We start from the raw sequence: 26,869 nt of genomic DNA, 5'->3' as shown, positions 1-26,869 counted from the left end.
CTTTTGGTTCTTAGAACACATGAATTACTGTGCTCCCTATAGAAATATAGCAGATAATTAAACACAATTTACACAACACTCCCCAGCATTAACTTTACACCTTTCTGTGTCAGGCACACTCCCCACCACTGACTGACATCCTTAGCCTCTTTGCATAGGACACTAAAGGGCATTCTTAATTTTGCTCACAAAAAGATAAAACGGCTCCCCATTTTGCAACCAGCTCCCACATTCTGACATACGGAACCTCTGCCATTCTTCCCCAAAAACCCTGTGCCATGGAGAGAGAGAGAGAGAGAGAGAGAGAGAGAGAGAGAGAGAGAGAGAGAGAGAGACGCTGCCAATTTTAGGACAAAGGAGAGGAAGAGAGAGGAAGAAATGATCCTTCACTGTAGCAACAACCATCCTTAGACAGATACCCGTTCTTAAGAGAAATGACCAAATGGTTAAAAAAAAAAAAAACACGATGATGTGATTTTTACAATGCGCTGTAGGAGGCTCTCCGAGCAGAGAAAAAGTTGTCATTCAACTATTGTTTCTCCCTCAGTGCCAAGGCTATTAAGCTGAGATGGTGCTGATATCTTCCACAAGAATAAGGGAGAGCTGGCCAAAACCCTCCAGGAGAGAGAGAGAGAGAGAGAGAGAGAGAGAGAGAGATCATCTGAAGGCTTTGACTGGCAGACGCTGGCTCCCGGCCTGGGGAGAAAGGCACTCAACAGCACTGCAGGGGAGAATCTAGGAGAGAAGCAGGTGACTTGACCTAATAGGTTCTTCCCATCCTTATTTTCTATAATTCAGAGACCTGCAGTGCAAAGGAACGAAGGAGCCGAAATGTGATAAGGAAGCTTCAGGTACAGATATTTCACCAGAGCTTTAAAAAAAAAACTGCCCTACTTGTCAACTTTTCAAACACGGGTGTGGGAGAGGGGATATAAGTGACACTTAGAAAACTGAAACCACGGGCTACAGTGGCCACAAACTTTCAGTCATGCTGGCCAGGGGGTCTAGACATTGTATAGCAAAGACAGGAACTTTGGACTGCAGAGCTGGAAGGGGCCCTCTCTGGGTCATCTAGTCCAGCCCCTGTCAAGGAGGCACTGTGGGGGATCGAACTCACAACCTCTAGCTCCGCAGACAGAGACCTAAGCCACCGAACTATCGAGCTGGTCCAAATTCTGGATATAATTTTCCCTCACTCACCGCAAAGCCTGCGGAACGTCCAGATTCCAACTGGCCCCTGAAAACAGATATTACAAACATATCCACGCCAAATTTTGGCTTCCATCCCTCCCATCATGTTTGTCTTCCACAGTCTTCTGAGGCAGGTGTAGACAAATGCCTGGTGTATAATAAATGTACTTTGCTTTGTTCTGTTTCTTATGAGAATCCAGGGCAGCCCGGGATATTTGGATGCCTGAAGCAAAGGAAAAGATGAGACCACCTTCTTTCTTGTTGCTTGGGCACATGCCAGCTTAACTTCCATGGACGGGACAATATTCTCCACCACCCCTTAAGCCATTTTAGGAGACATCAAGAAGGGGGTTTGCTGAGCAGCTTCCGCCTCCTAACCTATGCTGCCTGTGGTGATCACCTCCCTCTGGCCAAGGGTAGGGCTAGGCCAGGCAGAACCCTGAAGCCAGAGACAGCTGTGAAATACTGTAGTCCCTTGGGCATGTGGGTGGAGAACAGGTGAAGAATTAAGAAAGATCCTCTGAACGTGACAAGGCTTTGGGGTATGCGGCCAACATCGGAATCACGCTCTGAAGTAGAGATGGGCGCGAACTGGTTCGTCCCGGTTCGTAAAGGCAGAAGCCACTCCCCAGTCCCAGCTTGCTGGCTTTTTCCACCTCCTCAGACATCTCTGCCTCACCCTTTTGTCTGAGTGCGAGAAACCTGAGCTGTAGCCAGGACTGGAAGATCAGCTGAGGAGCTGCCCGAAGCTAGCAAATGGGGACAGGGGAGGGGCTGTTTGAGCCCGAGGAGGCAGGGGGAGGGAAGGAGCAGCACCTGTGCTGCCGTCTTTACGAACCAGTTCGTGCCCATCTCTACTCAGGAGTTCTTTTAAACAAAGCCCGCTCCTCATCCAAGGGCTTCCTTTCTCCCCTATTTATTCCCTTTCAGGAAAGAACAAAAGCTTTCAGCAAAGAGGGGAAGCTTCTTATTTTGTTGTTATTGCTGTTAAACCAATGGGTGGCCACCATCCCCAACAGATCTTTTAAGCTACCCAAGAACCCACCTGCCAATGCTGGGATGCCATCTGCCCTTAGGATACCTGTCGCATAGGTGACACAGATAACCGAAAGGCAAGGAAGCAGAGGCAGAGGAAATCATTGCCTCTCACATCCCTATCAGCCTGCAGCACAGCAAGCAAAGGGAATGGAGGAAAACAGCGCCGAGAGCCAATTTGTTGGAAGGAACAATCCATACAAGCAATACCTGCCATAGCCACCGCAAACTGCTAAACAGAAAGTGCCTAATCCAGCTAATTAAACTGGCAGACACTTTGCTCGCTTGTTAAAATTAATAATAATATTATGTGTACCATCAAGTCAATTCTGATTTTTGACTGTTTCCAGGGTTTTCTAGGTAGGGAATACACGGATGTGGTTTTTCAATCCTTTGCTCTGGGGGACCCTGTGGTTTTTCAGTCCTTTGCTCTGGGGGACCCTGGGACTGTGAAGCTGGCTCAAGGCTACACGGGCTGCCTGTTCTCACAAGAGGCACATCAACACTCACTTTAATCCAATCCCAGATACATACCAAAACCAAAGAAGTTTTATATCAGCAAGCTTCAAAACATAATTCAGCAAGACAAGACAGGTTCAGTATGTTGCATTAAACAGAACCGAAATCTTGGTTACCTACAACCATAATTATCTGATGTCAAGTTGATTCTGATTCATGTCAACCCTTCCCAAGGTTTCCTAGGTATAACATACTCGGAAGTGGTCCAGTGGCCCTTACTTCTACATGCACTCTGGGTCTATTCTTCTCACCCAAGGCTACACAGGCTGGCCCTTCTCTCAAGAGGCACAACACATCATTGACTGGTTCGTCTTCTGCGTTATCCAGCCAGTTCTGCTTATCGAAAGTGCCAGATTAAAGGGCACACGTCTGACACAGAAAACTGCAGGAGAGCATCTCGTGTGTCTCGTCTTGATTATTTATTTATTTGAGGAAACTGGAGATGATGTCATTGAGCTGAATAGGGAAATAAGCCCAGCTCAACCTTACCCTTTCTCCTCTTGGACCATCACTCTTCTTTTGCAGTACTTCCAGAATCCAAACCCCAACATTTCTTTCGCAATACATTTCATAAGCATATTCACATTCCACTACAAGAGAACTGGGAATGTTTGTCTGTTCAGCTACTCTGATTAGTCCTCACCGGAACCATGAACAGTGAAGGCTGATAGGCATCACAGTCCGGTAGCATCTCCTCATCTTTTATGCTCATTCTTTATTGCAATTCTGTATGCCAACGAGTAAGGTATAGGCTCCCCTTGACATTTAGTCTAGTCGTGTCCGACTCCAGTGCTCATCCCCGTTTCCAAGCCGTAGAGCCAGCGTTTGTCCAAAGACAATCTTCTGTGGTCATGTGGCCAGCGTGACTAGACACGGAACGCCGTGGACCTTCCCACCGAGGTGGTACCTATTTATTGACTCGCATTTTTACCTGCTTTCGAATGGCTAGGTTGGCAGGGGCTGGGTCAAGCAACGGGAGCTCACTCCGTTGCGTGGATTCGATCTTACGATGGCTGTTCTTCTGACCTTGCTGCCCAGAGGCTTCTGCAGTTTAACCCGCAGCGCCACCACACCCCTCTATGCCAATGAGTACCTGGCCCTAAAAGGTAGACTACAGCTGGAGTATCAGAAATATATTAAATAAGTACAGTCTTCATGGCTGATCGGGTATTGTTGTATGTGTCATCAAGTGGCTTCTGACTTATGGTGACTCTTAGGGAATATTCATAGTACATGAGAAATTCAAGGAGTGGTTTACCATTGCTATCCCCCCCATGGAGTTCCCACAGCCAAGCTGAGATTTGAACCCAGATCACCTGAGTCCTATTCTGACATTCTATCTGCTGCCTCAGACCAGCCTTCTGATGATTCCCAGAACAATCAGCCCCCCTTTCTCGTGACTCAGTCACCCTCTAAGCCTGGTGACCAAGTAAAGGTAAAGGTAAAGGTTCCCCTTGACAATTTTTGTCCAGTCGTGTTCGACTCTAGGGGGCGGTGCTCATCCCCGTTTCCAAGCCATAGAGCCAGCGTTTTGTCCGAAGACAATGTTCCGTGGTCACATGGCCAGTGTGACTTAGACACGGAACGCTGTTACCTTCCCACCGAGGTGGTCCCTATTGATCTACTTGCATTTGCATGCTTTCGAACCGCTAGGTTGGCGGGAGCTGGGACAAACAACAGGCGCTCCCTCTGTCGTGTGGATTCGATCTTACGACGGCTGGTCTTCTGACCCTGCAGCACAGGCTTCTGCGGTTTAGCCCATAGCGCCACCACTATGGTGACCAAGTAGCTGCTACCAAATTGTCTGGCAATGATTAAAGTTATCACCAATTAAGAGCCATGCAGTAAAATGTCTAGAAGAACCATTTTCGACTTTCAAAACCAGGACATGGGACAATCATGGACTATACCACTCCCTGCTGCAGGTAGAGAAACAAAGGTTTAACTACTTCCGCTATTTAAAAAGTTCCTATAGACAGAAAGTCAGCACATCAGGGAAGACCGAAACCTGTGGCTTCATCTTCTGGGCTCGAACCATGCAACATGTCAACTGCCCACTAAAAAAATATAAATGGGCTGTATGGCCAGGATATCCCTTAACTGCATTGTAGTTCTCTTCAGAGCAATTGCCAAGGATACAGTTTTTTCATACGCTTGCAACTGTAACTGTCCATTCTTAAAAACACAACCAAGGAAGAATGTAATTTTGACAGGATAACGCATTCACAGCTTAGTTTGTTCTCTGCTACTTACACTTTTGAAATAAACAGAATAATACTAATTGTCTACTCGCTAGCTGATTCCAACTTAGGGTGGCGCTTCCCAGGGTTTTACAGGTAGAAAATACTTGGAGGGGGGTTACCATTCCCTTCCTCTAGGGGGAGCCCTGGGACTGTGCAGCTGTCCCAAGGCTACACAGGCTGACTCTTCCCCCACACTGTGTGGAATCAAATTCCCAACCACTGGCTCCACAGACAGGTACCTAACTTACTGAAATACTCAGCCTGCCTGAAGTAAACATTGTAAAATCAACTCTCAAAACTATTTTTTAGTTTACTGTTGTTCTCTCTCTAGCCTCAGACACCACAACAGCAACCCCCCCTTCCCCCCCCCCAAAAAAAGATGTGCAGCTCACAATTGGTTCATGTTGGGTGGGTACTGATGCACATCCCATAATTTAGGGGTTGTGCTCCCCGCTGGGTCCGCGAGACACCACCAATGCAGTCTAACCCTAACCAGAGAAGTTCTGTTTCATTTCATGAGCCTTACTCTGAACCAACCATACTTGGCTTCCCTAATGTCTCAAGGCATTAAAAGCCTTAAATTAAATCTAAAATTCTTACAGCTCAATTCTTACTTCAGTTGGCCTTTTTCCAAGGAAGTGGGCTTACAGCCCTGCATTTATAGTGCTCCAATTCACGAATGAGAATATCTGATCCTCTTTGCACTGTGCCTTTTTCCACAGAGGAGAATTTAGGAAGCGGTTGTTGAAACTGCTCCCTTTTGCCCCTCTGAGGAAAGGCTGCAATCCCATATTCTAGCCACCCCAGAAAGAAAAACCCGTTGAACACAGTGCGGTTTGTTTCTCAATAACCGTGGATAAAAGATGGCACTATTAAGAGAGAGGAAGGGTGCGGGGGAAGGGGAGAGACTGTCTAGCATTATTTATCATCCTGCCTTTTATCTGCAAGTTACACCTCTTGTCCTTTTTGTGTGCGTTATTGCCTGTTTTTGTTTTATTCTTACGGTTTATTGTGTCATTTTACCCACTGTCACTGTCACAGAAGAATCGTGTGGTGCACTAACGGAACGATACACAATTTAAATAAATAAATAAATAAATAAATAAATAAATAAATAAATAAATAAATAAATAAATAAATAAATAAATAAATAAATAAATAAATATTCCATTCGCCCTGTGCGCTGTGAGGGAAGGCTTACACAGTGCCACAGTCGCAAATGCTAGCAAACACGCCTTGGTACAGTACAGTATCCTAAACTTTCACAGGTTGCAAAGTACAATCCTAACTTCCTAAAGCAGGATCCTTCAGCGCGATGAATTAAGGACCGTGAAGTTTCAGGTTCCAATTCCCGGCCCGCTTGCAAAGCGCACCCCGCGCCCTCTTTCCTTCCAGCCCCCGTTTCCACAGGGCGGCGGGCACCATTTCAAGGACGCAAGAAGGCCGTCCAAACGTGCCCTCGACCGGCGAGGAGAAGACACCGTTGACTCTCCCAGACAAGGGCCGGGAGGGGGGACAGGCAGAGGAGGAGGAGGAAGGGCGAAGCGGCGCCGAGCCGAGCAAGAGCCAGGGCGCACCGGATCCTGGCAATCGCTGCCCTCTCCCCACGAGCCGGTTGAAACCACCCCGGAGAAAGCGAACCACCATCGGGCCACAAGCGCCGCCCGGCGCACCCACTCCAGTTTCTGCTCCGTGACAACTCCGATCGGAGAAGTTCCTTTTTTCCGGGGAAAGAAGCCACCTGTCCGATCGGAGGCCGGTCCCGCGCGGCAGCTCCCACCCTCCCCTCGCCAGCCCCAGAGCCGGCGGGCCGAGAGCCACCCACCCTCGCCGGGGCAGCCCCGCGTGCCCTCCCTCGCCCGCCTACCTGCAGTCCGCCGGCACGCCGCGCTCCCTTCTGGCTCCCTCCCTCCCTCCCTCCTTCTCCCTCCCTCGCCGGCTCGCTCGCTCCCGGACCTGCTGCAACGAAGGACAAGCCTCTCTCTTCCCCCCCCACCCCCACCTCCCGCGCGCGTCTCGCCAGGAGGAAAGCGGCGGCGGCGGGGGCGGCACCTCCGAGGCCGCCACGGACCCAAGAAAGGCGGCGAGAAAGAGGAGGGAGACCCGGGGCCAGGCGAAGGGAAGCGGCGGCGGCGGGGGGCCGTGACACCCACCTGGCTGGGGGCCGCTCCGAGGCTGCTGCCGGGGAGGGTGGGTCCGCCTTGGGCTCGCCTTCGCCGGGGCCACCTGGGCGCCTCCTGCGCTCCGTCCCTCGAGCTGCCGTCCCCGGTGCTTTTCCTCCTCTTCCTTCTCCTCCTCGCCCGGCTTCTTCTGTCAGGGCGAGCGGCTCTCTCTCTCGGGGCCAAGCGAGGGCCAGCTGCCCGCCGGGCAAACAGCAGCCGCGGCGGTCCCCAAGAGAGCGGCGAGGGCGCTTCGGCGCGTCTTGGCACGAGAGGGAAGGCGGGCGCGCAGACGCCGCCACAGCCGGAGCACCTGCCGCTGAAGTTGGGCAGGCGCGAGTAGCCTCCCTCCCTCCCGCCTTCCGCTGGGGAGGGGGCGGCGGCGGCTGCAGCAAAGGGGCCAGAAAGGGGGGGGGACACAGAAGAGGAATGTGTGCAAAGGGCCCGGATGTCTGTGTCTCCAGCCTGCGCCCTCCTTCCTCCGCCGCCACCCCCCCCCTTTTACGCACTGCCACTTGGTGTGGCCGGGAATCTCCCCCGCGCGCTCCTTGGAGAGAGAGGGAGAGGGAGAGCGCGCGCGCGCGAGGGGGAGACGCGAGCAAACTGTTGCTGCCCGCGAAGGGAGGCGGCCCCCGCCGGCTCCCCTCTCCCCCCCCGCCCGGCTTTCCCTCTGAGGGGGGGGGGGTCTGTCTCTGAAACAAATCATAATTAGGATAGCCAAGGCTGAGAAAGTCTCCCCCGCCCAGCCAAGGCGCGCCGCTTGGCCGAGACCATTGTCCTCCTTCCGGCCGTCGCGGGGCTGCGCAGCCCCCACCCACCGACCCCCCCCCCGTCGCCCCTGCCCGCCGGCACGTTTGCGCCTCGCCGCGCGGGGCTGGCTGGCCGAGGGAACCTCGGTGCGCCGCGGCCGCGTTATTTCCGTGCGCGTCGAGGAAGACCTGGGAGGCGCGGAAGAGGCGGCGGTCCTCGCCGTGACCGAAACAAAAGAGGGTCAGGCAAGACTTGGGGGGCAGGCAGAGCAGTGCCGAATGACCTCAGCAGAGCCTCCGTGGTCCGGGGCAGTGTACCTGCTGGTGGCGAAAGCAGCGGTCTCCTCACGGGGAGCGCTTTAAGCGCTTACCATTAATGCGCAAAAAGGGACAGAAGCCGGGCCGGCTGGATTTCGGTCTGATCTACTGTTCCGCTTACGGTACCTCCCTGTGGCCCTCGTGTCGTTTGAACGCAAAGGCCTCCAGGTTTGTGACACGGGGAACCCCTGCGTTTCCAGAGGGCGAGGAGGCAGGTGGGAAGACCCCGCGCGCCCACGGGAAACCAGTACTCTTGCCGAGAAGAGAAGTTGCCGTGGAAGGGTTCCCACTCAGGAGGCTCCCTGGGGCAGAGACCTTTCCTCGCTAGCCTTCTACGGCGCCTGGTACATGAGCGGCGTGGCGGGCTTAGTCCATTTGTGTGCCTTCCTATGCAAACAGCGGGCATTTCAATTAGCGCCGGCCTATCCCTGTACTTTCGCCATTGCACTTAAAAAACTGGCGGCCTGGCCGTAGCAACATTGCTCCTGCTCCTCTGAGCATGTGCAGAGTAGTTTTCTTCCCTCACTGAAGCACAAGACACTACCGCAGGCCAAGTATGGCTTCTTTACAAATGCTGTTCAAGGCAGGCGCAAAGGCATTCAAAAACCAACCTCGAGGCATTTACCACACAAAAACGGGAGGGGAACGCGGGAAAGAAATCCGCCTCATGAAGGCAGCCTCCCTCAACCCATTTGGTGGCCTCAGATGGATTGGGCTGCAACAGCTCCCATCATCCCCAGGCAGCAGACCGTCGTCTTTGGGGATGCGAAAGGGGCACCAGCGACAAAACTGGCGCCAAGGCCTCAGCCTTTCCTCGCCAATTTTGCCCCCCCTTCCCCGAAGCCGGTCTGCTGTTGAGCCCCCCCCCTCCCCCGTCTCCTCAGGTCTCGCACAAGTTACTTTGGCTGGTCTGCAACGCCCGGTCTCCTCGACACGCGTTTCCCTCATCGCTGACCGAAAAAGTTTGGATAGATGAGTCGGCTTCGGTTTTGCTTTCTGTGGTGTTTTTTTTTCCTCCCCTCTTGGCGTGGCCTACCTGGCAGGGTTCTAGTGTGGGGTGGCGGAGGAACAAGGTCGCCCCGTGGGGCTTCCCAGGGTGGCGGTGTGGAAGCGGGGCCCTCGCGTGTCGTGCGAACGCGCCCTCTTGACAGGGGTGCCGCGGGCGCGGGCGCGCAAAAGCAAGCCGGAGCGCCGGCCCTCCCGCAAGTCCTCGGCTCATGGCCGGGAGGTGGGAGGCGTTGGGTGGAGTCGCCGCCGCCCCCCCCCCACGGGATGCCCTTGGGACCGGCCAGCGCAGCCCCGCTCGACTCGGGCGCTGGTCGGTGCTGGCCGAGCTCCCGTCCTCCCGCCTCCCAAGCGCCATCCGTCGGGAGGCGCCAGAAACGACGCGCGGCTTCGGAAGCGGCGAGACTTGGCGGGGGCGGGGGGGGGGGGAGAGCGCGTGCCTGGGGGCTTTGGCGCGCGCCCCGCCCGACGGGGCTCCTGATAGTTGCCCAGAGGGCCCTTTCAAGCGGGGGGGGGGGAATTGCGGGCCGCTCTGAACGGCGCGCGTCTCCGTGGCACGGGGGTGCGCTTCGTGTTTTCTGTGTTGGGTTGGGGAGGGGGACGCGGAATCGTACCCTTCCTAGGCAGAGAAGCTCTTGAGCCACTACTGAGAGTGGAGCTGGGGGGGGGGCGGGCTGATGGTTTCCAAACACACGGGACTGTGTCTCGTTTGGAAACCAAGCAAGGCTGAGGCTGGAGGTGACCGGGAAACACCAGGAGCATGGAGGAGAGGGTGGTCTTCCTGGGTTTTTAGGTGCTGTCAAGTGGTGTCAGTGTTAAGTCGACCCTAGGGATGAGTGACGTCCAAAAGCTGTTCTTGGTAGGTAAAGGTAAAGGTTCCCCTTGACATTGAGTCCAGTCGTGTCCGACTCTAGGGGGCGGTGTTCATCCCCGTTTCCAAGCCATACAGCCAGCATTTTGTCCGAAGACAGTTTTCCGTAGTCACGTGTCCGGCGCAATTAGACACAGAGTGTTGTGACCTTCCCACCGAGGTGGTACCTATTCATCTACTCTCCTTTACATGCTTTTGAACTGCTAGGTTGGCAGGATCTGGGACAAGTGATGGGAGCTCCCTCCATCCCGTGGATTCAATCTTACTACAGCTGGTCTGACCTTGCAGCACAGAGGCTTCTGAGGTTTAACCCGCAGCACCACCACGTCCCTAAAAGGTCCTGCAAACCTCCTTTCTTGAGTCCCCCTCTGGGGAGGGCTGGAAAATCATTCTCCGTGAAACCCATCGCTCAAAATTGATCATCATGAACTAGATGGCCAATGGCTTATGAAGAGTCAAATTCCTATGTCGATTCTTAATGATCATTAATATTTTAACTGATGTGGGTTTCTTTTAACCCTTTGAGCTTCAATATTATAATTTCTTTACCTGTGGAAGCTATGATCACTTGCCGTGTTTTAATTGGTATTTCTCGTGACGTGCCTCATCTTCCAGTTCTGGGCAAAAAAATTACACATGTAAATAAATTGAACACTATCATGTCTACATGCATCAGGCATAGCAACAGCATTATGCAAAATGTAAAATTCATAAAACTTCAAGGTGAGGCCCAGCACCTGCTCCCATTAGATCGTGGTTCGCGGTCCATCCACACATCCTGAGGGCAGTCTCCTGATGAAAGCACAAAAGAGACAGCTTTATTCCCAGAAGCCATTTTCCTTCCAGTTCTGGGTACAAACCTCTGCAGAAGTACAAAAAAATCCGTAGGTTTTCTCTCTGATTTTTTAAATGTAATTTTATTACTACTGTATTATTGTTTCCCACAGCAAGGTCCTCTCCAGCAGTTATTTTCCTGTCTGTCTTAATTCCCACCTCCACCTGGATTCAGAATCTATTCATCTCTCTGTCTGAGAGGCAGGTGGACTAAGACTGGGGACTAAAGATGAACATGAAACAAACGCGACAACACTATTAGGGTCGGCGTAATTTGGGAGGACCTTGACGGCACATACAAGCTCTTTCAAAATACATTAGGCTCGTTGATCAGCATATGCAATTCCTATCTTGTGTTTTTTTTAATTGTGGTGCTGGAGGAGGCTCTTGAGAGTCCCCTGGACTGCAAGGAGAATACAGTGGACCCTTGACTTACAGACGGCTTGACTTACAGACTTTTTGAGTTACAGACTTCTCTGGCCTCAAAATTTAGGTTTGACTTGCAGACTGAGATTTGACTTACAGACCAGAAAAAAACCAAAATGGAACAAAAACGGCCTGTTACGGGATTAATCGGTTTTCAATGCACTGTAGGTCAATGGAGACTTGACTTACAGACTTTTTGACTTGAGAACCGCCTTCCAATACAGATTAAGTTCTCAAGTCAAGCCCCCACTGTAAACTGATCCATTCTGACGGAAATCAACTCTGAGTGCTCACTGGAAGGACAGATCCTGAAGCTGAGGCTCCAATACTTTGACCAACTCATGAGAAGAGAAGACTCCCTGGAAAAGACCCTGATGTTGGGAAAGTGTGAAGGCAAGAGGAGAAGGGGACGACAGAGGACAAGATGGATGGACAGTGTCATCGAAGCGACCAACATGAATTAGACACAACTCCGGGAGGCAGTGGAAGACAGGAGGGCCTGGCGTGCTGTGGTCCATGGGGTCGCGAAGAGTCAGACACGACTTAACAACTAAACAACAATCTTGTGTTTTTTGTACACGCCTTAGAGGAACAGTGCACAGCAGGCTTGTAGCAGATTCCTTTGGAAACTCCACTTTCAACAGAGATCTACCTGTGTAGCTGAGGATGGGGGTTGCTGCTGTTCTTGTGGTCGTAAGGGAAATGGTCAAACGCTGTCCTGGGCATGCAAAGCCCAGGTGCAGTAGAACCCCCGTATTTGTGGGGGAGCAATTCTAAGCTCCCCTCCCCGCAGATGCTGAAAAACACAGCAAACACTTTTAATAGTGAATGCTATAGAGACGTATCATGGTTTCTTGCTCCCTCTATTGGCCGATCCCAGTAATGACATTGTGGAAATATATTTCACTAGGAAACACTATCCCCTGGACTGCAAGGAGAACAAACCTGTCAATTCTAAAGGAAATCAACCCTGAGTGCTCACTGGAAGGACAGATCCTGAAGCTGAGGCTCCAGTACTTTGGCCATCTCATGAGAAGAGAAGACTCCTTGGAAAAAACCTTGATGTTAGGAAAGTGTGACGGCCATAAACCTAAGGTTCCTTCTTAGCTCCCCATGCAGACCACCAGATCTTCAGTGGTCAGCATCCATCTAGGTCCACACCAAGCCCAACATTGCTTGACTCTGAAATAAACTACTGTATTCAACATATCCAGGAGAGTCAACGGGGGTCCATTGGGAGAGGCTCTGTCTCACTGGGAAAGACCACAACCCAATACACTCTGGAGAATTGATGTCAGTCAAAGGAGAGAATGCTAGGATAGAGAGACCAAGCCTACAGCTCATTGCAGTCTAGTGTAGAAATGGGGAACCTTCAGGGGGATGGCAGCCACACATTATGCCCATTCCTGGACTTTGGAGGGCTGCATCTGTATCCCCAACCTCCACCCCACCCTCCAAACGCTTACAAAAATGGGGTTATTGCAAAATCCCATGTACCCATTATGGCCAAAAACATGGGGATTTCTCAACCAAAGTCCATTTTTTTTAAAAGTTTAGATTGGAAAAATATTGGAAGAATGTGTTTGAGCCTCAAGGTTGACCACCCCAGTCCAGTTGGATTGAGACTTGGGAGGTCCCGTTTCATCATCGGGTGTAAAATGCACTGGCCAACATCCTGTTGAGCATTTATGCAACAGGTGTAAACTTCTAGTAGCAGGTAAATGCCTTTTGCGTAAGTGCTTATAAGGAATCACTGTAGGTATTGGTTGATACATGCCAAGTCGCATGATTCAATATGCAACGAGTAATGCCTATAAACTTTTTTTAACTTACACCAATTTGCATCTAAATATTATGCCTTTTGAATAACTACAACAAGATTTTAGCCAATGGTTCGCTCTTGCTGTCGTGCGACCTCTGTCCACAGGGTTATTGTGAAGAAAATTGCTGGGGGAGAGGGGAGATTTATAGTGACTTAAATGTAAGGAATAAAATTCAGTGGGATACCTAAAGGCAGTATAATACACAAAATGCTAAGTTAGTTTTTTGTATTCACTTAGAAACAAGTTATCCGCATGCACAGATAAAGTATCGCAGTCCTGTCTAGAAAGGGTCTATAGTTCAAGTATCCAACCCTAGATATGATTCATTTTTCTCCTTTACCGAGTGAATCTCTAGCAGACGTTTCCTTTTGATCACATACACATAAGCAAAACGAACACAGCTGGTTGGTGAGGAACATCTGTTGAAGTGTTTCTTAATGGCAGTGAAGGGTGAAATCCCGGGAACCGGTTGTCATGGAATCATAGAGTTTGGAGGGGGTCTTAAAGGGTCAGTCAGTTTAGCCTGCTGCCCTTGAGAAGACCTGAACAAATTATCTTCCTATTAAAGCAGCATCAAAACATTTATCGGTCAGTCAGATCATCAGCCCTGAATGAATCGTCAACCGTCCTAATCAAAAGAACACATAAAAATAGAAACAGATAAGCAAAATGAGTTTTCTGCTTCTGTTCTTTCCTCACTGTCTGTAATGCCCAGCCTCATGGAGGGTCCTTGAGGGGTTGGAAGCCTGCCTTTTGAAATGGCATTTTAGTGGTCTACGAAAAGTAACATAGCTAGACACATGATCTTGTTCGATTCTAGAAGCTAAGCCAAGCCTGGTTAGTACTTAATGAGGAAATGATCAGCAGGTCACCTTTCAGGGTTAGAGTACAGAATGACCCCCATAATCCATGGGGGGGGGGGTTTCCAAGCCTCTGCCCCATGGATGCTGAAAAACATGGTTTATAATGAACTACTGTACTGTATTTTAATACTGAATGTTATTGGCTCCCTCTAGTTGCCAGTTCTGGTAACTTCAACTTTAGAAACATAAATTTCTAGGATTTTTCATTTAATATTTTTAACATTTTCAGACCGTGCATAGGTGAATCAGTGGATACTGATCCCACAGATACAGGGGCCAACTGTATGTGAGTTGCATGCAGGTTCAGTAGCGGGTCCTGCATTAGAATCCTATCTGAGACCAGTGAGTGCTGCTGCCAGTCAAAGTTGGTAATATTGGTCTGGTAAAGGTAAAGGTCAAGGTTCCCCTTGACAATTTTTGTCCAGTCGTGTTCGACTCTAGGGGCGGCGCTCATCCCCGTTTCCAAGCCATAGAGCCAGCGTTTTGTCCGAAGACAATCTTCTGTGGTCACATGGCTGGTGTGATTTAGACACAGAACGCTGTTTACCTTCCCACCGAGGTGGTCCCTATTTATCTACTTGCATTTGCATGCTTTCGAACCGCTAGGCTGGCGAGAGCTGGGAGAAGCGACGGGCACTCACTCCGTTGCGTGGATTAGATCTTACGACTGCTTGGTCTTCTGACCCTGCAGCACAGGCTTCTGCGGTTTAGCCTGCAGCGCCACCACATCACCATAATGTTGTTCTGACTCATAGCTTATTACGGTCCTTATGTATAATAACAATTCTGTGCCACCAAGTCAGTTCTGACTTATGGCAATACTTTCCAGAGCTTTCTAAGTACAGTATGTATTTCTCAGAATGGTGAGGTGGCCTGGAAATGTGCAGCTTGCCCAGGGCTACACAGGGTGGCTCTTTTCCTGGGTGGCATGTTGAGGAATTGCTATTTAGCCAGCTAAGACTCGTGTATAGAAGATCTAAGTGGATATTGTTCTGTGCATATACGTAAAGCTCCTCAAAATATGGACTTATGGCTCATGTATTCTCTGGTTGTGGAGGGTAGGGTTACATAGAACTTGGGAAAATTACTGGGCTACGGATCCTCCAAATTCCCCAGCTGGTATGAACATTCTGGGAGCAGTCCTAAAAGGAGCTTTTCCAAGTTTGGAGGCTGTAATACTAGACCCCATTAGTATAGGAACATCTGGAGCTGCCCACTGGCAGGTCAGGCAGTTGGTCTGTGGTGTTCAATATCATCACTACATTATTTAGTGGCTATTTAGGATTTTAGGCAGGAGTCTTTTCTAGCTCTCTAGATCCAGAGTCTTTTCTAGATCCCTGTGGCGATGCGGAGATTCACGCCGTCCGAGATGGTACTATTGATTTTCTATATGGAAATCAAGTGCTCTGCCAATCTGGAACACCTCTTTTCACAAGTTCTTTGAAGGCGTAAAGAGATCCCAGGGAAACTCTTGATGCAGAGTGAGAACTGCTGTTGTGATGAAAGTTTTTCATTGAAAGGCAGGCTCAGATGGACAAGCCATTCCCAACGAGAAGGCTGCATTTCGGATCTGAAGTGTAGATAGCTGCCATATCCCGGTTCAGGGCGACAGAAAGGATAGGTCGATAACAAAAGCATGCTGTGGGCAACAGGGTGGTCTGTCCGTGAGTAGGCGATGGGACGCCTCATCCCAAAATTGAGAAGACCATGCCTGCCTGCACACAAACCACTTTGGGTAGGAATGTGAAGAAAGCAAAGGTAGAAAGGCACAGGAATTGGAGGGTAAACCAAAGCAACATTATGAGTCTGGCAGCCTTCCTCACCTGCAGTCTTCCAGATGTTTTGGAACACAATTCCCATTATTCCCAGACAATTTCTGATTCTGACTGCCAGGGTTAAGATGGTGGTTTAGTTCTCCAGTTGTCGACCTGTGACAGGACCTTGCCATATCAGATGCTGTTTTGCAAACAAGCTGTGCATCTAGGAAATTAAGTCAGAAGACAGTGTTCATATATTATCATCATCATCTTAGAACTTCAGAGTTGGAAGAGACCCTATGGATCATGGGGTCCAGCTCCTGTTAAGGAGGTACAGCAGGGAATCGAACTCCCAACCTTTGGCTCCAAAGCCAGATGCCTAAACCGCCCAACCTTCTTGATGTTCATGTTTCGGTAGTGGTGGGGTTGTCCCAAGGAGCAGTTGGTCAGTTCCTTGGTTACCCCACATGCAGACTTGCAGGGTACAATCCAGACATAGGTTTACCACCTCAGGAAAACAAAAACAACACAAGATTATGGGAATGGTCGTCTTCCAAAAGTAAAATATCCATCCTCTGGCCCTACTATTCCACAAGATGAAAAGATTTTCCAACATGTTTATCCCGGCAAGATAGGGGCAGAGCTTGAGAACGTTGCTTTTGGGAGGTTAATATCGACAGAATCCCTTTTTGACCTTCGTTAAGAGATTCCGTTTCAGTCGGGCTTCAGGCCGCGCCACGGCACAGAAACGGCATTGGTCGCCCTGTGTGATGACCTACTGAGAGAGGCCGACGGGGGCAACGTGTCCCTGCTGGTCCTCCTCGACATCTCAGCGGCCTTTGATACCATTGACCACGGTATCCTCCTGGGGAGGCTCTCCGAGTTGGGAATTGGGGGCCTTGCACTGGCCTGGCTCTGCTCCTTCTTGGAGGACCGCCCCCAGAGAGTGCAGCTTGGGGAGAGCGTCTCGGCCCCGTGGAATCTCAATTGCGGGGTTCCTCAGGGGTCGATCATCTCCCCAATGCTGTTTAACATCTATATGAGGCCGCTGGGTGGGGTCATCAGGGGGTGTGGAGCTCGGTGTCATCAGTATGCTGATGATACTCAGCTCTACATCTCATTTCCACCTTCCGCAGGAGATGCCGTTCTGTCCCTCCAGCGCTGCCTGGGGACCGTACTGCAATGGATGCAGGAGAACGGGCTGAGGCTGAACCCGGACAAGACTGAGGTACTAAGGGTGGGCGCCCCACAGTCGGGAGCTTGGGAAACTCCCTCTCTTTTGGGGGGGTGACCCTTCCTGCTAAGGATGGAGTCCGCAGCTTGGGGATCCATCTTGACCCGGCGCTCACTATGGAATCCCAGGTGGCGTCGGTGATCCGAACCGCCTTCTACCATCTTAGGCAGGTAGCCCAGCTGCGGCCCTATCTCGATGTTGGGGCGCTCACCACTTTGGTGCATGCACTCGTAATCTCAAGATTAGACCACTGTAATGCGCTCTACGTGGGGCTGCCTTTGAGGCTGTTGCGGAAACTTCAGGTGGTGCAGAATGCAGCGGCCAGACTCCTCAGTGGGGTGAAAAAATTCCAACACATTTCACCCACTCTGGCCGCATTGCATTGGCTGCCCATCAGATTCCGCATCGACTTCAAAGTGTTGATGCTTACGTACAAAGCCCTAAACGGTTTAGGGCCTCAATACTTGGCGGAACGCCTTCTACCACCAAGATCTACCCGTGTCACTCGCGCGATCCAGGAGGTGAGGCTGAGGAGCCTAACGCCGAGGGAGGCCCGGAAGGAAAAGACAAGAAATCGGGCCTTCTCGGCGGTGGCTCCTCGCCTCTTCCCCCTGATATTCGCGCGGCCCCCTCGCTGGGTATTTTCAAAAAGCAATTAAAAACATTGATGTTTCGGCAGGCCTTCCCTCCTAGTTAATTCCTGATCCCCTCCTCTTTTCTTTCCTAATGTTTTAACCCAATTGTCGAAAGTTTTCTTTTATGTAATTCTGTTGTTTTTATTGTGGTATCCCTTGTTGTAAGCCGCCTAGAGTGGTCTATCGACTAGATAGGCGGGATATAAATAAAATAAATAAATAAATAAATAAATAAATAAATAAATTCTGCCAGTTGTGATCCGAACATTGTTCCAAAACTGGACAAGTGATATCATTTGGTTTTTCATTTCGGGCAGAAAATTGTCTCAGACCAGAAGACAAGGAAACATAGCATAAGGCTTTATATCTGGAATAAGATGGACTTATATATGTTTGCTGTCTGTTGTTCCACTGTTTGTAATGGTCGCCCTACATGCTTTTTTCATGTTATGCTATTTGTAAGACCTGTAGTTTTCTACCATTTAGAGTCACCCTGTAAACTTTTCCTTCTAACCTGAAGGTTTCTTGGTGTGTTTTTTAAAGTGCATTTAAACACATAAACCCAAGCGGAAATTCCTGACACCAATAACTGGGACACTATGAATAAGCTGAAAATGTGATGATGATGATGTGGTCTGTGGTTCCTTGTGGTCTGTGTTGGCTTTTGTAGGAGCAGAGTCTACCACAGTCTACAATGATCCTTATAAGCAAAATTGTCTTTCTGGGGGCCTGCCCAGTGAGGGACACTTGCATGCAAAATAAAACATTGAGTCATCCTGCACTGCCCGGAAGATACTTGGACACTCATGGGGTATTGTTTGGGGCTATCTAGATAGTTTTGCAAATAGATTTGACTTGCAGATCTTCCTTCCTTCCTCACCCTGTTCCCCAAATAGGTTCAGCCTTGGCTAGCTCTTTTAAAATCCAAACTAAAACGTGGAGTGGATTCACTAAAATTCCCTGCAATATCAGAGTCACCAGCTTCCATATCCTCCTTTGCTTCTCGGCGTGGTAGACTGAAAAGTAGGTATTTAGACAAACATACGTGGATAAAGATCCAGATATAAACAAGAGAATAGATGGATATTTTAGTGCAGAGCTTCCAAAGCACTTGCCATTATTTTTAGAACCATCCTGTAAAACAAATCACTATTATACTCGTCTTAAAAATGAAGGGTTGTTAAGGCCAAAGAGGGAGCAGGCGTTGTGTTCTTATTGGAGGGATCCTTCTCTGAAGACGAACCAGAGCTTCCTGAGACAGATGACAGAGAAGAGCAGACCTTTCCAGGTGGCTGTGGGTCTTTGGAGGGGGAAATGGGAAAAACCTGCATCCTGAGAGATGGGGGGGGGAACTGCCTGTGAGTCAGAAGATGGAGCGTGCCTGCCTGCCTGCCTGCCTGCCTGCCTGCCTGCCTGCCTGCCTGCCTGCCTGCCTTCCTTCCTTCCTTCCTTCCTTCCTTCCTTCCTTCCTTCCTTCCTTCCTTCCTTCCTTCCTTCCTTCCTTCCTTTATGCCTCTTGAAGGAGTGCCCACCTCCGAAGACTAACTTGATGGATCTGCTGAGGGCAGAAATGTAGAGCTACAGTGCTACCACCCAAAAGGCCCTGTTGACTTGCCGAGGGTCCAGGAGGACGACAGAACCTCCAATGGAGGCCCAGACGACCATGCAGCAGAAGGCAATTCTGAAGGCAGGAGTCATTGACTGATTTTTCTGCCCCCCGAGATCCTCCAGGGTCTTCACAGGCTGCCTAAATGTGAAAACGGAAAAGAGAGAGAAAGAGGACTAGAAGTCAATTTCTGGTTTGGGGAGGGGAAAAATGACAGTTTTGGTGTTCACCACTGCAAAAAGACCCTGGATTATTATTATTTTTTTAAAAAAGAAAGGTTCATTGCTGCTCCTGAAGGCTTTAAGTAGCTGCAGCCTCCCTTGTTCCTTGGGGAAAACGTTTATTTTTTTTGCTGGGGGGGGCTCTATTGGAGCAAGGGGCCTCAAAAGCACCCTGGGGTTGTATATACACACGTTGTCCCTCCCTCTGTCAATATTATCAGATCCTCCACTATTTGGGGCATTATATACAAGTACAGTATCAGCACTTCAGATTGAAACCAGAAAAAAATAGGGGGGCAATGAAGTCAATATCTTATTTGTATTACATGCTCCAGTTGAATGGAATCAGACAAAATCAAGGATGCTGCATTTGGGACCTGTTTACAACTTATGGGGAAAAGCACCAAAGCATTCTAGCTTACTTGGTCTTCTTGAATTTTGTTTCTTGTTTTTGTTGTTTAGTCGTTAAGTCGTATCCAACTCTTCATGACCCCATGGACCAGAGCACGCCCGGCCCTCCTGTCTTCCACGGCCTCCTGGGGTTTGGTCAAATTCATGTGGGTTGCTTCAATGACACTGTCCAGCCATCTCATCCTCTCATCCCCTTCTCCTCTTGCCTTCACACTTTCCCAGCATCAGGGTCTTTTCCAGAGAGTCTTCTCTTCTCATGAGATAGCCAAAGTATTGGAGTCTCAGCTTCAGGATCTGTCCTTCCAGTAACCACTCAGGGTTGATTTCCTTCAGAATTGATAGGTTTGTTCTCCTTGCAGTCCAGGGGACCCTCAAGAGTTTCTTAATGTTTTATAACTAGACTTCTTCTTCATGGTCTCTGTGAATGCATACCATTGGGTTGTTCTGCGCCTGCGCAGAACAGCTTGGAAGTTTCTAGAGCTTAAAGGTAATTGATTAGTGGGCTGTTCCCCTCTTGGAGTGCATGCTCCGCCCACCAAAAGTCCCCTCAGTTCCTTTTTGTCGCCGCTTCGGTTGGACCTATTTCGGCACGCTAGGGCTATTGTTCGATACTCATGAGATCATTCCTTTATTTTTCTTCCTTAATTAGCTCCTTTGTGAGGCGTTTCCCCTGTTAGTTTTACTTCCCTTTTTAATTATCTAAATCGTCTTTTTGCTCCTTTTCCCATGGTTTCTCTCTCCCCGCCCCCTCCACTTCCTCTCCTTTCCCCCTTTCCCTACCTTTTATGGCCCCTCCAGGGCCTTTCAAGCGGTACCTGCTCTGCACAAATAAAATCCAGCTCACAGACAGTCACGATCGTTGCCTCTTCTGCCTTGGAGAGCAACATCAGAAAAATGCCTATCCTGGGTGTAAGAAACTCACAAAGCCCACACTTAAATTGCAGCTGCAAAGACTCCGTTCTTACTCTGGGAGAAACCTCTTAATCCCACTCCCATCGATCCGGTGATGTCCTCGCATCCAGAGCGCCGTGAGGCTCCTCAGTTGGTATCGAGCCCAACAACCTCTCCACTCCGACAGAAGGACCAAACTAAGTTGGCTCCAAAATCGACCTTGACGTCCACGTCGAAGGCTACAACCCAACCAGATGATTCCTCTAAGAAAAAGAAGGACAAATCTAAATCTAAGAAGCCTAAAAAGCCTACAAAATTGGCTCAGATAGACCAACCACAGTCAGTACTTCCATCCCCGATTCTGGAGGAGTCGTCCAGAGATGCCCCAGGTTCGATCTTGGATAGAGATGACCCAACTTTGACACCGGCCCAGGCTACGGCCTCTGTTGCTAGCCTCTCGCCAACTACTGGCCTTATCTCCGGCTGATGTTCATTCCAGCCTGGCCTCAGCCCATTCAAGCCTTAGATCACCAGGGTGGGCAGTACCTGTTCAAGTTTCTGTCTCAGAGTCCTTCCATCATTCTTCCCAAAAACATTGGGAAAAGAGACGGCTCCTTTCCTCTTTTCAGCATGATCCCCCTCACAGGGAGTTTTATTACTATCCTGAACCATCTCGATATTCTTCTAGAGATGAATATGGGGATCAGTACCATCGATACACCCCTACTATCCTGATGATCTGACAAAACAGGTGTACTGTGATGAACCTAAAAGAGTGAGGTACGTCTATCCACCTCAATATTCACCTTTCATGTCGCCTTCACCACCTCGGTATCGACACTGGTCTCCTTCTGCACATGCGACATCGGCCCACCATATGTTGATCCGTACCAGATCACCTCTTAAGCACACTATGTCTCTACCGCCTTCTCAGCCTCAGTCTAAAGGGGCCAAACACTCCTCCAAATGATCTCAAGACTTCTCAAGTTACTACCACCTACAAAGGACCTCCTCCTTCTCATATCGAACAGCACCCTGTACCACACATATCTCCAACTCTACAGCTGCAACCACCATCTCAACCATTGGCATCAACCACAAAACCACCACACCAATCACCATCTTCTCTTTCCGCTCAAGATTCCACATCCAGCATTTCTCAAGAATCGCCCTCCAATTTGCCCACCCCTTCTTCTGATGTTGCCGAAAACCATCCACCGTCCCCATCAGAGGACTTCACATCCTACTCCCAGTGCGTCACCCAAATGGCAAAATCTTTAGAACTAGATGTTGAAGAGCCACCACCTCAGGAAAAAGATTTTGTCTTCATTGATCTCAATCAGGATAAGACACCCCCTCTTAGCCTCTCTTTCATTCCTGCAATGTTAGAGTTGGTCAAAGAATCATGGGATAAGCCTCCTTCGTTGCTACAAATTTCCAGACACATAGAGAATCATTATAAAACACACGGTCCGAATATAGCCTTTCTTTCTAAACACTCCATGCCTAATTCAATCGTAGTAGAGTCTAATTAATCTTCTAGTGGTCCTCTGCGAATCCACCCATCCTGCCTATCCTTCCCTCTGCCCTTCACGTTGTCCTTTCTAAATAATTCTTTGACAGCCTTGGACTCTTTCAGGAACTGAGGGGACTTTTGGCGGATGGAGCATGCGCTCCACGAGGGGAACACCCCACTAATCAATTATCTTTAATCTCTAGAAACTTCCGAGACATCCTGTGCAGGCACAGAACAACCCAACTGTGTGGACTTACAGAGGACCACTAGAAGAACAGGTAGGTAGCCTCTCTTTACCTTGGTCCTAAATAACTTATCAGGAATGTTGCAGTGACTGGGTTTCCAAAAGTGTAGATGACACATAGGTCATGCTTTGTCAATGACCAACATCCCAACTCTGAAGAGCTACTGGCTGCCACTGGCTGCAGGGGTGTACAGAACTCAACTCCCAGAATCTCCCAAATGTTGGCTGGAAATTATGGACATTGTCAACCAAAAAGTCTCATTTGTCATCTCAGGGTTTCTTCTTGTTTCTCTGGAAAAGAACATAATGTTGGGGGAACAGCACAAAGCAGCAGAGAAAGAGGAAGACTGGATATGAGATGGCGTGACTCAATAAAAGAAGCCATCAACCTAAGTGTGCAAGACCTGAAAAGGACTGTTAATGACAGCGCCATTTGGAGTCCACTAATTGGTAGGTTCATTGTAACTTAGAAGTGACATGACAGCACATAGCAAGTCCTACATATAGGTACATATATATAAATGCAAAGCTCTGGATGTGCCAGGCGGCAACAGAAGTAAACAGGGCAGAATGCTATTATCCATCATGGACCATAATTATTTTGTGGGCTCCAGGTTGCAGTCATACAAGCTGGAAGTTGCCCTATTGAAAAAATGGGACTTACACAAAAATGAGACAAGTAGCCTCTTGTGCAATTTGTTAGAAAAAACAATCTTGCATGCACATCCACTGCTGTACGCATGGAACAACACGCAGGATTTGGGCCATGGAATGGTCTAGGAGAGTCGATATGGAAAACCTTTCCCCTGAACAAAACGAGGAGAGACCAGTGTTCTGGGTGGCCCATTGTGATGATCACTCCCTCCTGTCCGCACTGCCTGTAGTCAAGGTTGAAACACAGCCTGGGGGCAATTGAACGGCGTTTCTTCTCTGCCTTCCAGGCTACGGTTGTGCCATCTTGAATGCTTTGTTCTGGTGTTCTGCGAATTGATTTTTTTTAAAATCTGGGAACACATCACTTGCAAGTGGAATAACTGATACAGGATTGCATTGGGGCATGGAGTACAGGTGGGGGACAAAAGGAACAAGGAAAATGATTTCATAAAATGGATGTTGCTCAATCTTGCAGCTTCCAGAGCTGTTTTCTTTTGAGATGGTTGAGTTTATATTTCAGCTAAAATATCTACTTTTAAAATGGGGAACATACATGTACACACAGGCACAACATTTACAACCCCATTCCAAGAGAGCATAGTAATTTATGAAAATGAATAGCCCTGCCTTCAAGAGTCAAAACTGGAACAGGAAATAAGACTGAGCAAAACAAATTAGAATTCTGAATTGAGGTTCTAGGTTATCCATCTGAAATCTGAATCTGTTGTTCCTAGTTACCTACAGAGCTTACGTGAGTAGACTCATTGAGAACAATGGGTCTTAAATGAGTCGCTTAATTTCAGTACAGTAGGTCCACTCTAAGTGAGTCCGGTAGTTTACTTATTAGTTTCTGCTAAAATTAAATAATGTGTGAAGCATTGTTTAGCAAGTGACATTACTAGACTAAATCTCCAGATTCCTGTCATAAACTGTTACAGAATTCTATCAGTCCTGTTCACCAGGGAATTAAACCCCTGACATAACTTTCTCTTTACTCTTATGGACATTATTCTGGAAAACAATGATCTCAGATGTTCTCAGCAGTTCCATTGTCAGATAGGACTGCTGTGGGCAGCTCATTTGTTCCTACATGGCCTATTTATTTTTGTTCTTTTCATCGTATCTAATCCAATGTGTAATGCTTTCCATCATTAAAACTTTTGAAAAATAATTGACATATAAATGATAACTTGTTTACTCAGGAACAGGTGATACCTTTAACCGACCGTTAGGAATATAAAACAAAGAGCGAGCCTTCAATGATAAATCACCTTCTTCATGTTCTCGTGGGTCGCTCCAAAATTATATGCTCTTATTCATGTTTTCTCTTCAGCTGTGTGTGGTTGTGATCAGTGGGGTTTTAAAAAAAAAACACAGTTTTGCTATGTCCTAGTTTCTTTGCTCTTTTTTTTTCCTGTGGTGTTCGACCCATCAGGTAAAAACAAGAAGATAGACTCGGTCTGAAGAACAACTAAAAGAGAAGCTGAAAGGGACAACAGAGGACGAGATGGTTGGACAGTGTCACCGAAGCTACCAATATGAATTTGACCCAACTCCAGGAGGCAGTGGAAGACACGAGGGCCTGGCATGCTCTGGTCCATAGGGCCACGAAGAGTCGGACATGACTAAACGACTAAACAACAACAAGGTAGGTAAAGGGTAAAGGTTCCCCTTGACAATTTTTGTCCAGTCGTGTTCGACTCTAGGGGGCGGTGCTCATCCCCGTTTCCAAGCCATAGAGCCAGCGTTTTGTCCGAAGATAATATTCCGTGGTCACATGGCCAGTGTGACTAGATACAGAACGCTGTTACCTTCCCACCGAGGTGGTCCCTGTTTATCTACTTGCATTTGCATGCTTTCGAACTGCTAGGTTGGCGGGAGCTGGGACAAGTGACGGGAGCTCACTCCATTGCGTGGTTTTGATCTTACGACTGCTGGTCTTCTGACCCTGCAGCACAGGCTTCTGCGGTTTAGCCACCACGTCCCTTAAACAACAAGCAAGGCTGTTATTATTCATAAGGCCTGAAACCTAGGGGCCAGTCTGATGGCCGTGCACCAAAGGCTCCATCAGGACCGAGCATGGATGGAACTCCTTCAACACCCAGTTCATGAAGGAAAAAAAGCCAAACTGTTTGCTGGCTAGCCTGTTTTATTTAGCATAAGCTTTCCTGGAAGGCATCCAGATTTATCAGTTGCATCTTAAAAACCAAGCGGCAGTCTACAACAGCATATGCCAGAAAATGTGTTAGACTTTAAGATGTCACAAGCGTTGTCAGTTTTACACCAAGGGGCTACAAACTAAAACAGTGTCCTATCTGGAAATTCCAGAAATAGTTATCCCAGATTTCCCACCATGGTGCAGACAGTTTTAGGTGGGAAAAGTCAGCTTTTCCCTTTCTTATTGTGTATAGCTAGTAGGGAGCAAAGGCCAATGACCTAGAAACAATTATTCTGCCCATTCCTGTTGTAGGAAGGGTGAATATAGAAATAATAATTTACTTAACTCTTGCCTCCTCTTGTGGACAGTTGTGGAACTACAAAGCGGGCCAGAGGATTCTGGTAAAAATCACTATACTGGAATAATTCCTAACTCCTTATTAGTGTAACATTTTTCTCAGACCAGCCAGATGGGCACCAAGGAGTTAAAGCTTTTGAGATCCGCAAGTTGCTTCTTCAGGCAATTGGTCATGACAGGTAAGCTTGAGTGATGAAGGTGAGCAGGACCAACTTGTGACTCTGCGGGAAGGGGAGGTTGTTTGCTGGGTAATAAGTGGAAAGCTGGTATGAGGCAAATGGAAAGAAATATCCTGAAAGAACACATGGCAGGCTGCCTGTTGGGACCTCTAAAGCATCAATGCAATATTTCGTTGCCAGTCCTTTATTTATTTATTTATTTATTTATTTATTTATTTAGTTAGTTAGTTAGTTAGTTAGTTAGTTAGTTAGTTAGTTAGTTAGTTAGTTAGTTAGTTAGTTAGTTAGTTAGTTAGTTATCTATTGCATTTATACCCTGCCCTTCTAATAAAGCATAGTGTTGGAAGTGGCTTGCAAACATTTAAAAAGAATAAAAGAAAATAAAATTTGCATTTAGCTTAAAAACATTTATTAAAATCAAACCTGCCCCACCATAAAACCCTTTAAATCAGGCAGAATGCATTAAAAACAGTAACAATGCACAAGCAACTATTTAAAAAAAAAGACAGAAGCATCTGGAAATTGATTTTCTCACAGGATGCTAAGCATTTATTGAACTGAGCAGGTAGCCAATGGATCAGTACAGGAGGACACACACACACACCCATATCCCTGAGGGATTGGTTCCAAGGTGCCGCCCTGCAGATGCTGAAAAACATGGATTATAGTGAACAGTATCATCATAGGGAATAATATACATAGCATGGTCTCTAGCTCTCTCTATGGGCCAGTCCTTGTAACTTCATCATTAGAAATACATACGTATTTTGGGATTTTTTTTTCTTTAAATATTTTCAGACTGGATAAATGAATCAGCGAATAGGGATCCCACAGATATTGGGGTCCTACTGTACTGCACTGAGAAATGATAAAGCATTTAGAAAGTCAGAATACTTCCATCACATAAGGAGAGCTAGAAAGTATAGACTGTTACAGCAGATCATTCAAAGTAAAATAAATGGGACTAGAA

General features: G+C 48.3%; 1 protein-coding gene and 1 long non-coding RNA gene across 3 annotated transcripts in view; one reads left to right on the top strand and one right to left on the bottom strand.

Annotated features, from left to right (window-relative positions):
* Positions 1–7,642, bottom strand: part of ZBTB7C (zinc finger and BTB domain containing 7C) — a 265,388-nt gene extending 257,746 nt beyond the window's left edge. For both annotated transcript variants that reach the window (XM_072992953.2, XM_072992954.2), the window contains exon 1: positions 7,142–7,642. The gene's annotated coding sequence lies outside the window, so the exon portion shown is untranslated. The remainder of the gene's footprint in view (positions 1–7,141) is intronic.
* Positions 7,643–17,356: 9,714 nt separating this feature from the next.
* Positions 17,357–26,869, top strand: part of LOC140704235 (uncharacterized) — a 12,115-nt gene continuing 2,602 nt past the window's right edge. Inside the window, exons 1-3 of the long non-coding RNA XR_013540980.1 lie at positions 17,357–23,001; positions 24,641–24,853; positions 25,824–25,899. This is a non-coding gene — a long non-coding RNA (uncharacterized LOC140704235). The remainder of the gene's footprint in view (positions 23,002–24,640; positions 24,854–25,823; positions 25,900–26,869) is intronic.

The sequence above is a fragment of the Pogona vitticeps genome, chromosome 2, assembly GCF_051106095.1.
Source record: "Pogona vitticeps strain Pit_001003342236 chromosome 2, PviZW2.1, whole genome shotgun sequence".
Lineage (NCBI taxonomy): Eukaryota > Metazoa > Chordata > Lepidosauria > Squamata > Agamidae > Pogona > Pogona vitticeps.
This window is presented reverse-complemented; position numbering and strand designations above follow the sequence as displayed.